Source organism: Protomyctophum bolini (genome assembly GCF_963924005.1).
Source record: "Protomyctophum bolini genome assembly, chromosome: 16".
NCBI lineage: Eukaryota > Metazoa > Chordata > Actinopteri > Myctophiformes > Myctophidae > Protomyctophum > Protomyctophum bolini.
In genome coordinates, this window is record NC_137877.1 from 42,632,118 (window position 1) to 42,645,429 (window position 13,312).

A 13,312-nucleotide genomic window follows, 5' to 3' on the forward strand; every position below is an offset into this window, starting at 1 on the left:
GGCTATCTATAAATCTTAAATTAAAATCATTATCATGAATCATTAAGATTTTACTCCCCTGTGCAATAACAAAAGGGTCAAGGCTCTCCTTCACATAAGCATTTAGAATTAAATAATTATCGTAACCTCGTCCGTAATGTGAAATCAACACCGTTCCAGCGTGCTTTTTCCGTCTGTAATGTGTCAAGAACTCTAATGCACAATCGCTACCGCTAGCCGTGAAAATCTCCTTCTCGTCTCTCAGGGAGATGGCAGCTATAAAAATCGGTATATGAACCCCATTAGTCTGTGATGTCTCGAAATCAAAGAATACAATATTTTTCTCCATAATCTCTTCCAAATCTTTTTTATTTTTCGGCTGGATGAAGCACTGATGGGCCCTTCTGACAGCCTCATCATCATCATCATCATCATCATCATCATCATCATCTTGAACTATCACATCATCAGGGACAACTTTAGATTTTCTAAAAGGCTGCTTGCAGATAGAACAACATTGCACAGCGCATATATGTTTAAACCCTGGATCCGCCTTCACTATGTAGTATAAGCGCCGGCATTTGTCACATAGTTTATATAACTCACAGATGCTAGCCATAATCTCCATATTAGGACGCCATGTCTTAATCCTATGGTTTACAACACACAAATTGTTCTTACAATTTCGGTTACAATCAGGGCATGTTATTTTTTCATATTTTGCGTTAGCCAGGCAGTTCGACTGACAGATATGACAGTAAGCTGCACAGCTATGCGAAACTCTACTGGAATAAGCCCTGAAACAACTATCGCAAAAATATCTGGATCCTAATAAACCTTTCACGTTTTTAATGCCGTAAAAATGGTCCCTGTGTAACAGCAGGTAGAAGGTTTTATCTTTAGACATTTTACGTGTAGATGTCTGCCATATGATTGGATTTTTACCTCCATCGGCCTGATAGAAAATGACAATTTTACAGTTTAGCAGCTGTTCAAACTTGATAACATCTGTAGCTGTCATTGTCACTGCCGTATCCATACTGAATACTGCCTCTCGATGAATTCGTTCACCTTCAATAAAAACCTCCGGTGTCACCATATCAGGGTTGATAAGACACACTAGACTAACCGAAAAGCAAGTCTTATTAATGTTAGGCATTATAATTAAGTGTTGAGCATTTTTCTGTATTACAACACTAGCATAATATGATTCAAATTTACGTTTTTTACCACCAGAACCACCAGAACCACCAGAACCACCAGAACCACTCCCAGAACCACTCGGAGCTCGGACCACATTTAGAACTAATTCAAGGCTAGCGTCAGCAAACACAGACATATTAGATTGGACTAATTTATCCAGAAGCTCTTGGAAACATGACAATTCTGCTTCACCGTAACGGATTAACATTGACACATTATCATGTAAACTATCTGCTCTCAACTCGGCTTGAATTAAATCATTTCTTTGCACGTCTATCTGACCTATTGCTCGGGAGATTGATTCTTGCAGGGCACACGTCACATTATCATAAAACTGCGGAAAATCAGCAACTGGCCCCGGCCTAGGGAAGTTCAGAATTTGACGAAATTCTATATTATTAAAGACACGGCGGGCTAGAACATGCATTCTGTTACCTGACTCTGTAACAATAGGATCATCAGCATTAGCGGCTCCACTTCCATGCATAATATATTGTTCATGTTCATGATCATATGGCACACCTGGCACACCTGGCACACCTGGCACATCTGGCACATTTAAACTGTCAATCAAATCCTCTATTACGGCCGCTAAATCATTTTCACTAATGTCTTCATTGAATGTAGGTAAACAGTCTGAGGATTCAGATCCTGTATTATGTCTATTGTCACTCAAATTGACATGCATATCCTCACCCCCTATCATTTCACACAGACCAGGTAATACAGGATCAATAGGGAGAGCCTCTATCTGATTATTAGACATGTGCTCGGGAACAACATCAGCCACTACCATATTCTCAATGGTGTCATTAACAATCTCATTATCAGAGCCATTTAGACCATCAATCATACCCCTCAACGCATCGGGCACGGAAACCAAACCATTCAAGTCATCAACCAAACGCAACAATGCCTCAGGTATATCAGAAGGATCCATGATATATAAAAAAGTATAGCCAAAACAAATTAAAAAAAATAGAAAACACGTCTTCAATACCAAGCTAGGATTAGATTATATATACCATGTATGCATGTATGTAAATAACAGATCACTGACGACGACGGCGTTTTGCAGGCACCATGTCCAATGCACATTCCATAACACGCTGGGTTAACAGTTCACAGTACTCGCGATACATTCTGCATATAACAGGTGACATAGCAACCCTAAATTCATTTAATGTATCACATCCAATGTTAAGTGCATCATTCACGCTGATAACACGGGGACTATTCATCCACATTCTAACCTCATTAGCAGGCGCTGAAGCTGAGGGTCCCACTAATACCTCTGCAGCGCTTTCAAAACGGTCCAATTCCGAAAGGAGTTCTTGATCGACATCGGCATTCCAATCTTGATCCATGTTGTCCGCAGGGGGATCTGACGAAGCTCCAGCCATAGGGGTGTCTATAAAAAAAAAAGAAAAAAAGAAAAAGGACAATTATAATTCTCTCAGTGTGTGTGTGTGTGTGTGTGTGTGTGTGTGTGTGTGTGTGTGTGTGTGTGTGTGTGTGAGAGATATAAAGAGATTTATTACCTGGCAGTGTGGACACAACTGTGATGGGGTGAAAATCTACAGCAGCTTGCTGTATCGGGAGCACAGCGGCGATAGGCACAATTCTCTCAGCAGAGGGATCTGAGAAAAGGCATAGCATAGAGAGAGAAGTTGTATTAATCTAATCTAATCTAATAATAATAATAATAATAATAATAATAATAATAATAATAATAATAATAATATTATCACCTCCTATATTAGGCCGAACAACCACATGGATGTCCAAAGTCAAATCAATGACGGCCGTCTGAGGCTCCTCCTCTGGGCCTCCCTCAGACTCCGCACGGCATGGGCCAGGGCTTCCCACAGGATCCGTAGGATCCGTCAATAAAGACAAGGGCAGACAGGGTCTCTCAGGCTGTGATGCAGAATCAGGCCTTTGAAAGACTGAAAAAATGAGAAATTAAAAGATGCACATCCATCCACAGTCACATATAGGATAGAAACGGTTCCTAGGAGTGGTTACCCAATCCATATACACTAATACATCAAATTAGTAAAAAATAAAAGTAATTAGTTTTATCTATACCACTTGTCTCATTTTCAGCAATGTCATCAAATAGTGAAGAACAGTCAATAGTGCTAAATTGAGAGAGAGAGAAAGAGTAGGTAAATAAATAAATAATAATAATAATAATAAAAGCAAATTATATAGAATGAATACAGGTATTATAAAATCAGAATAAATGTATTACCTACTTGTAGATAAACATCCTGCAGGGGGGCTGAAGTTATGGAAGGCTCAAGGCAGTTGTGGTATATGGCAGGCGTTCCAAAAAAGCGAGTGAGAGGGTAGGAGTCTGCTTTTTTATTTATACTAGAGCCTTATCAGAGTACCGCCAAAAATACATGTAATCTATCATCTCTAGCATCTCAGCCCGATCACACTGTATTATAGAATTTATAACCTCTCTCATGAACCCTGTTCAATGGCTGTATAATTGGCCCTATTCGCTATCATGGGAGTCAGAAACACGGCACTATAGATACAAAATCAGCGCCAAAAAACCAAGCAACATGCCTCTATAGTTAGAGAATCAGAGCCAAAAGTCAGCCAACATGCCTCTATAGATAAACCTGCCATGACTAGACTTTTATTAACATGTGAAAAGATCACACACATTGAGGGGTAGATATTTCATCCTTTTGTCAGAGGAAAACGCTGCGGGCTGTGTCAGACATGAATCTGAGCGTGGATAATTCATCCATGGTCCATTGTCCATCCACGCTAAAACCCTGAGACGCTGAAGATTGCAGGAGGGGGTGGGGGCTGTGTCAGACATGAAATGACTAAATGTTTTACTTTAAATCACAGAGTTATGGGGTGAACACCTTTTTTATTTATTATTATTATTATTTATTTTTTAACACTGCAGCACAACCATGGAATAAATATATAATATTATATAACTTTACCCAAGTTAAGTACAGGATAATGCATCCTAGAACATGCACGCACGCTTACAGAGAGAGAGAGAGAGAGAGAGAGAGAGAGAGAGAGAAAGAGCTAAGCAGGGAACTAGGGAGGGGGGGGACACCTCACACCATTGACGGAGGGCTCTGTGTGTGTGTGTGTGTGTGTGTGTGTGTGTGTGTGTGTGTGTGTGTGTGTGTGTGTGGGACTGTGTGTGTGTGTGTGTGTGTGTGTGTGTGTGTGTGTGTGGGACTGCGTGTGTGGGACTGCGTGTGTGTGTGTGTGTGTGTGTGTGTGTGTGTGTGTGGGTGTGTGTGTGTGTGTGTGTGTGTGGGACTGCATGTGAGGGAGGGCCTGCATGCGCACGCATACCATTGTATAGGTCTGAACTTGAAGGTCCCCATGACCTATAGCTGACCTCTATCAAAGTCTGTCTGGACATAGCCTTGAACTTCAACTTCCCATGACCTTATGACCTCTAGGACAATAGGATAGATTAACCATTGTCTACACCCATTGTCTAATCATAAGGGGGCGTGTCAAGGTCATCAATCAAACTAAAACGGGCATGAAGTGAAGTATGCTGGTTTAATATTTCTCTTATGTTTTATATGCACGATTACAAATGAAAGATAATTTAATTGAGAGCCAGTGAGTCTGCTCCACTACTTCCTCATTTGCGGGACTCGTCGTGTCAGTCTTGTGATATTGTGATTACGCTACAGTTACCCTTAAAAAAACATGTCAACTCAATGTCATTGTTGTAACTATGATATCGATAGAAATTCATAATTTTTTAATGTCATATTTAGCCATACGAGCGCAATATCCATAGCGTCCCTCCCAGCAGCAACAACAACCCCATAGCCTGAAGTGACCTGGCTCAGCCAATAGAATGACGGGGGGAGGGGGGTGGAGCTAGATTTTAATTTGTTTGGAAACACTCGATCAATTCTGTGTACAAACACTGGAAACTTGTCTACAATACCTTTAACTACTAAAGTAACACTTATGACCCAAACATAGTACTTACTTTGATTAAAGAACGCACAGAGGATACACTTGGAGAAAACAAATACAATAGTCAGCTCTCAACAGGTTGGACTGACTGACCATGCTGATGCCAAACGCTAAACTGCCTAATTTAGACTGCCTGTGGAAATGTACCAGCCAATACCAGGTTAGGCCACTAAGCGGCACTAACAACCTGTCTAAACAAAACGGTGTTCATGATAGGGAAAAGTAACACTGATAAATGCCCAGAATGTAATGTCAGGGGCCCTACAGAAAATGTTGAACATGTCTTGATGCACTTGCAGGAAATATGGGAAACTAAAACAGAAGGTGGTAGAGGCAGGTAAACAGTGGAACCTGCTATAGGTCTGGAGACAGGATCCAGAACAAATTTAGAGCAGTGATCAAGTTTCTGAAAGACATAAGAGAAGTTTTTACGGCTCTAGCAGTGATTCTCAACCAGTTTAAACCCCCAGTTTGACATGCATCAGTCTGCGGACCCCCATTTAATGTCATTTATATCTCTGGGACCCCCAATTTATATTGTAAAATCAATGTTAATTTAACTCAGAGAGCACTTGTACAAATGGAACCAAACGGACCCGTTAGGGTTCGTTGGTTCCGTACACTCTCAAGAGTTACAGACCCATAAGGGGTCCGGGTCCATTTGGTTCCAAACTATCATTTAGCTGGGGACCCCCTGGAACTCCCTCAAGGACCCCTGGGGGTCCCGGACCCCACTTTGGGAACCAGTGGTGTAGGGAGTCCGACTACATACTCCGGTACAGTAGGTGGCGGTATACACCTCAAAGTCAATGGTTGCAACCCACCATAATACTCAAAGAATAACACTGTTGCCTGCGTGTTGCCAGTTGCCAGAGAGTCAGCCGCTTCTTTTCGCAGAATAGTAAGCCTTGAACCCAGGCTATTAGTTAGTTAGTACTAGTAGGCAAAATGGTAAATGGTAAATGGTGCATTTATATAGCGCCTTTATCCAAGGCGCTTTACATAGATTGTGCATTACATTCACCCATTCATACACCGATGGCAGCGGAAACCATGCAAGGCACCAACTAGCACATCGGGAGCAATTAGGGGTTCAGTGTCTTGCTCAAGGACACTTTGACAGTAACTCTGGGGGAGCCCGGGTTTGAACTGGCAACCTTGCGGTTCCCATCCAGGCACTCTACCCCTGAGCCACCGCCGCCCAGGCAGAGAGTTATGTGTGGGTCAAACAAACAGCATGTGAGAAACGTCTCATAAGTTTACACTCAATTCATTGTCATGTAAGTAAACAATTATTTGACATGCATGCTTAACTGTACTGCTGGCTGCTGCTAGTACTCCCTTGCTTTAGCACCCTTAGCTCACGGATGCTAACGTTACAATGGCGTTTGTAGACGGCTAGTTAGTGTTAGCTTAGCTATGCTAGTCTCTTTGTATTCTGTCACTCCTTACGGGAGGCATACTATGATCCGACGGAGCAATGATCCGAGGTTAGGTTTAGGTGTGCTGCCCCGGGGGAGGTTAGGGTTAGGGTCTGCGCTGGTTGTCGGGAGAGAGTTTGGGTTAGGTTTAGGTGTGCTGCCCCGGGGGAGGTTAGGGTGAGGGTGAGGGTCTGCGCTGGGGGTCGGGAGAGGGTTGGGGTTAGGTTTAGGTGTGCTGCCCCGGTGGAGGTTATCCGGATCTGAAGGGATTTTATTTCTCGATAATGGAACAAAACGTGGCATTTCCTCTCACCCATAGGCGATTTTAGGCTCTCCCAACAGGGGGGCACAACAAGGATTACACCTGGTATAATAATAGCTAGCCTACATCTGGGTACACAACTGTGAGAACTCAATGGCTAAGTTATAGAATGTAAACAACTCAATATGCAAGACAAGTATTTTGCTAGTCTACACTATATGATTTATTTACTCATTTTGGAGCATACTATAGCCAATCAGCATATGAGACATGTCAATGTCAATCATGTGATGTTGCAAAAAACTTACAAAGCATGACTGAAATGAACAAATATAAATGAGTAAAGTTACAATATTGACAACAAATATAAGAATCAATTTTCGATTACTGTCTATTTCTTGCTACAAATGTTTTCAAAAACATTCTTGAGAGCAATATTTGATTAAATGATTGATTGAATAACTTACAGTACTTAACGTAGGCCTACAGTCAAACACTGTCCAAAACGATAACACCCGAAAGCATTTCCATTCAGGTCCTGGGTATTCAATTCACTATCATGAAATGGAAAAATAACAAATCATGAAAAGTAATAATAAAATCAAATATGTACAACCTGTAAATATTTTATTTTATTATTACTATGATTTTGAATTTCTAGACCCCCAACCTGGGGGACTAGAAAAAGGAGGGGGTTTAGTTGTAAATCACATAGTATGACTCGAATCAGAATAAAGCATTCAACCAAGCCGTAAATACATTTAATTATACAATGCAATTACATTTAATCATATTGTATACATAATGACTGGACCGTCTGGACAGTGATGTGACAGCGTCAATAAATTAACCGGGGCAAGTTTTGAGCTTTGACCCCATCACCGAACGCAGCGCAACGCAACGCCGGCAGTGGAGCACCCTTCATTGATTAACAAGAAATGATTACATAGTAATAATGTGTCAGGCGCTGTCTCCGTCTTCGTTTCTCCCCCATATTGTTATTATTATTTAGACCGTGTGTTGCTGACCCAGCTAACATGTCCATATGGGCCCCACTTGGGTATTGATATGGGCTATGGGCTATGGGTTTTACCTGGGCCGTGCACCCACTTTTTACAAAGCACCCACCTGTGTTAGCCCATATGGGCTTACGTGGGTTTCTAACTGGGTCTTAGGTGGTATCCAAATGGGCCATTTGATGTCAGAACCATGTGTGCGCCACCTGTGTTTGCCTATATGGGTTTGAACCGGGATCTGAATGGGCCTTAAGTGGGTACCAGCTGGGCAAATTATATGCAACCCATGTAGGCCAGACTTGTGTCCGCCCATTAGGGGCTCCAAGTGGGCTGTGCACCCACTTTTCACAAAGCACCCACCTGTGTTAGCCCATATGGGCTTACGTGTGTTTCTAACTGGGTCTTAGGTGGTATCCAAATGGGCCATTTGATGTCAGAACCATGTGTGCGCCACCTGTGTTTGCCTATATGGGTTTGAACCGGGATCTGAATGGGCCTTAAGTGGGTTCCAGCTGGGCGAATTATATGCGACCCATGTAGGCCAGACTGTGTCCGCCCATTAGGGGCTCCAAGTGGGCCGTGCACCCACTTTTCACAAAGCACCCACCTGTGTCAGCCCATATGGGCTTACGTGGGTTTCTAACTGGGTCTTAGGTGGTATCCAAATGGGCCATTTTATGTCAGAACCATGTGTGCGCCACCTGTGTTTGCCTATATGGGTTTGAACCGGGATCTGAATGGGCCTTAAGTGGGTTCCAGCTGGGCGAATTATATGGGACCCATGTAGACCAGACTGTGTCCGCCCATTAGGGGCTCCAAGTGGGCCGTGCACCCACTTTTCACAAAGCACCCACCTGTGTCAGCCCATATGGGCTTACGTGGGTTTCTAACTGGGTCTTAGGTGGTATCCAAATGGGCCATTTGATGTCAGAACCATGTGTGCGCCACCTGTGTTTGCCTATATGGGTTTGAACCGGGATCTGAATGGGCCTTAAGTGGGTTCCAGCTGGGTGAATTATATGCGACCCATGTAGGCCAGACTTGTGTCCGCCCATTAGGGGCTCCAAGTGGGCAGTCCACCCACTTTTCACAAAGCACCCACCTGTGTTAGCCCATATGGGCTTACGTGTGTGTCTGGCTGGGTCTTAGGAGGGGTCCAAATGGGCCATTTTATATCGGAACCATGTGTGCGCCACCTGTTTGCCTATATGAGCTTGAACTGGGATCTGAATGGGCTTCTAGCCCACTAGGCACTTTTCAGACCCATTAAGATCCCACTTCAAGTTGGTTCTGAAGGGATTTAAATTTGTTAGCAATATTGACATGAACCAGCTGTTCTACTGCAAACACAACTTAAGATGTAAAAAGCACCTACATTTTAGCCAGTATACTTTTTACCTGGGTGAAAATACAATATCAGACAATATCTTTGACAAAGTTTATTTAAATCAATGCTGTATACAAGACACTGCATGTGATGTAATATTTCCTCTTAAAAAGGCCTACTATTCATAGTCTGGATTTTCGGTGGTGAGGTGACCAGTAAAAACAGAGAGAAGGGCCAGTGGCGGTGGTTTGCTCTTCACCGCAGCTCGTGACGTCATGTTGTAGTTCGGTGGTCACCTAACCACCGAAAATCCAGACTATGTATGAGCCTTAACACTGCCAGGTATTAATTAAGATTTTGCCCTGCGTGGCAAAGAAATGATTTGCACTGAAATAAAATGTAAACAAATAAAAACAAAGTGCAACAGTATTGCAATTTCCTCGTAAAGGCCTATTCATAGTCTGGATTTTCGGTGGTGAGGTGACCACCGCTCCGGTGGTGAGCTGACCACTGGAGCTGATGCTGTAGTTCGGTGGTCACCTCACAACCGAAAATCCAGACTATGAATAGGCCTTAACACTGCCAGGTATTAATTAATATGTTGCCCTGCGTGATCTTAACAAAATAAATGATTTGCACTGAAATAAAATGTAAACAAATGAAAACAAAGTGCAACCGTATTGCAATTTCCTCGAAACACTGCCAGGTCTTAATTAATTATTTCACCCACAAAAACATTTAAATTGAAACATATCCCTTTATATCCCTTTAACTACATAGAAAGTTATTTTCAGAACACAATTACTTTAAAAGTACTTTACAAAAACCTACAGTACTTTAAAAGTACTTAAAGTGCATAAGTAATATTCAGAACACAATTACTTTAAAAGTACTTAACAAATAGTACTTTCAGAACACAAAATGTGACTTTCAAGGAACCCGTTTGACCCGAAAAAACAACTGAGGGTAAACTAAAGAGGGCGGTAGTTTATTTACCGTGAAAGATTCTCAAAAAAAAAAAAAACCTAACTGAGGTAGTTCTTCACATATGTGTGAGTGCGTGCGTGTGTGCACATGCTAAGACTTTGGCAGATTTTGCCTATTGGGACTGTGCCCCATTGTCCCGTGTGCTTTCCTGTGTGTGAAGTGTGTTGTCATGTGATCTACGAACTCTGACAGCTCTATTCCCACCTCGATCCCGAGCTCCGGTAAACCATTTTCCCAGCGCATGCTCTGCTTGCTTCTGGTTCACGTCCTTTGTGGTGGTGTTGGTCTTGAGTGCCACTAAAAATAAATGACAAAAAGCCAACTTAGTACTGCTAGCTTGTAAAGTACTACATGAGATGCACAATGTGTAACCTGACAGCAAGAATGGCTAATGTCTGCTACATTGCTGATGATTCTTTGCTGAGGGACAGAACCAGTTATTTTAAAATGTCTATGGTGGCAAATTTGTTTTCATGTAGAATGAAATAATGAAACGTGAGTGCATTATGGCATATGTTATGTCAATATTGAAAACTGAGTTAAATACAAACAGTGGCCTCTCTTCAGAATTGTAGTGAGCATATAAGAATGAAGGAAATTTCAAGGAAAACGTACAATGAAAACTCAAATTTACCATAAAGCACATCAAAAAGAGCCAGGTCTCGAAACTTCTTCTTGTCCTTACGTCCAAAAAGATTATAGTGCATGGACAGCTCATTGCTCATGAGGAATCCCATCATTCGCCTGACACAATCGTCCAATTTGGTTCCACCGAGGTCTGCAACCATGGCAACCTGAGTATGAGTCACAGGAAGGACATTCTGTATGTCAGTAATGAATAGTTAGAGTGAAAGGAAGCAGGTGATGGGAAGAATAGAATAGAGACAACAGCAGCCATGCAAGCCAACGTCTTCAAGAAAAGAGAAAGTGGAAAATCTATTTAGAAACACCATTTAGCTAAATAATAATATCAAGGGGGAAAAACAGTCATCACAAGCTGTTGACAGGGCTGAGAGAGAGAATATCAGTGATTAGAGGGGAGCAGAGGTGGTGAAGTGAATAAGTGATTTGAACTTACAACTGCAGCCTTGAACTCTTTGTCGCCGAGCTTCAAGTTCATGGCCTGGACCTCTTCCTCCGTCTTCAGTGGGAACGTAGCTCCTTCCGGGAGCTCCAGCAGCACCACGTCCTCTTTCTGCTTCAGCACGGTGTTTAGCATTTTGGAATGAACCTTCTGGGTGTGCTTTACTTCCTCTAACATTTTCAACAATTGGGAGAACATTTGATGTGTGGAAGCTGGCACTACACTAGGGCTGCTAATCAGGTTTCCAGTGAGCTGGTTCCGAGTTGATGTGTTTGGGGTGCTCGAAAATGGGGTTCCACTCACTGGAGTTCCATGGAGGAGGCTCTGACTCAATGGGGTGCTCGCAATCTGGCTTTCAGTGTAGTGCCTCACTGAGGTGCTAGGGGGGAGGGAAGATTTTGGTCTAACTGGGGTTTCAGTGTTGTGGCTTTTGTGTGGCCCTGGAATCCCACTGGGACTGGGGGTCAGTCCTGGACTTGGGGTACCTGGATATAAAGGTACATTTAAAGATGTTAAATTCTCTGTATATTTTGTTTTGTTTAATAATAATAAAATCAAATTCCATACTTTACATACTTTCGGAAGAAAATCTAGGAGACACACTGGAGATGCTCGTAACACTGTGGCTTTTCTTTTTTTTGGTGGGCGGGCAGCTTTGGGACGTTTGTCTGTGCAGTTCAAGGGGAGGTGAAGGAGGTGAAGGTGGAATTGCATCCTCATCAGCTGGTTCGGACTCTTCACTAGATCCATCCATTAGTCTTAGCGGTGGCCTACATCCATCCATTAGTCTTAGCGGTGGCCTACAGTCAGTTAAGAACACACAAGCAAACAAAAACGTAACTAAGCAGTAGTTCTCATTCTCAAAATGGGTTCCGACTTCCGGGGATGGACACCGGAGAGAATGGCTCACAACGGGACGCAATGCAAGGCTTGGTTAGCTTGTAGATGGCTACTTTCATTTGTTTTTAATTATATGAAATAGGGCATTCATTCTAGTCTAGGACCAGGCTAAGATATGTATGCACTTAATTTAGGAGAGAATATCTCAACTGTTCTTGGCTAATATGACCGCCGCGATCAACTTGGGAACTATGGCTAATTATCTATCTGGGACAAAATACCTGAAAATGACCACACCCTATTTAAAATGACCGCTAGTTGAAACATGGCTCTAACTTCGAAACCGTTGGAGCTACAGATATTCTGAGGTGCTCAAAATGTTCATGTTTGAATACTCAATAGAGCGTCGTAGTCCCGCCCCCCTCGTGAGACCCGGAAAAGAAATCCCCATTCATTTTCCTCAGACTTTTCAGAAAGTATTTATTTAAAGACGTTTACGCCGCGGACAAAGCCTACTCTTGTCGTGATAAATCATGACAATAAACACAATGTTTTGGGCCAAACAAAGAATTAGAAAGTAGAAAAGAATGGCAGGTTACAACACTTTTTTGTTGTTTTTCTTCTTTGTAATTATTTGTTCGGTCCAAAATATTGTGTTTGTTGTCATGATTTGTCACAACTCGAGTTGGCTTCGTACGATGCTTAAAAGGTCTTTAAATAAATACTTTATGAAATGTCTATGGGAAAAATGCATTGGTATTCATTTCCTGGGTCATGCGACGCTCTATAGACCATATCCACACGGCAGTCATCTTTCCACAAGTTAATGGCAGGGTGGAAACTATCCGCAATTTGCCATTGACCGCCCAAAGTCCTATCTAATTGTATTAAGTTACATCAAACTCACAAACATTGCAGCTGTACAAAAGGCCTGAATTATGCTCTTTCTATCTGCAAAGTGTTTGTTTCATAAAAATCCAACATAGACATGTTATGAGCTACTTTATGTCAATAAATTCCTTGCAGGTGATTTGTTTTCTAAGTGTCAGAGTTCGGAAGCACTCCCTTTCAGTAACGCAGCACCCTGCTGCCTCCTGCATTATGTGCAAATTCAAAACAGATGGGCCGTTGAGTGATTATTCAATGAGCGCTTCCAAACTCAAATACTTAGGAAGGAATTTCTTGACATAAAGTAAC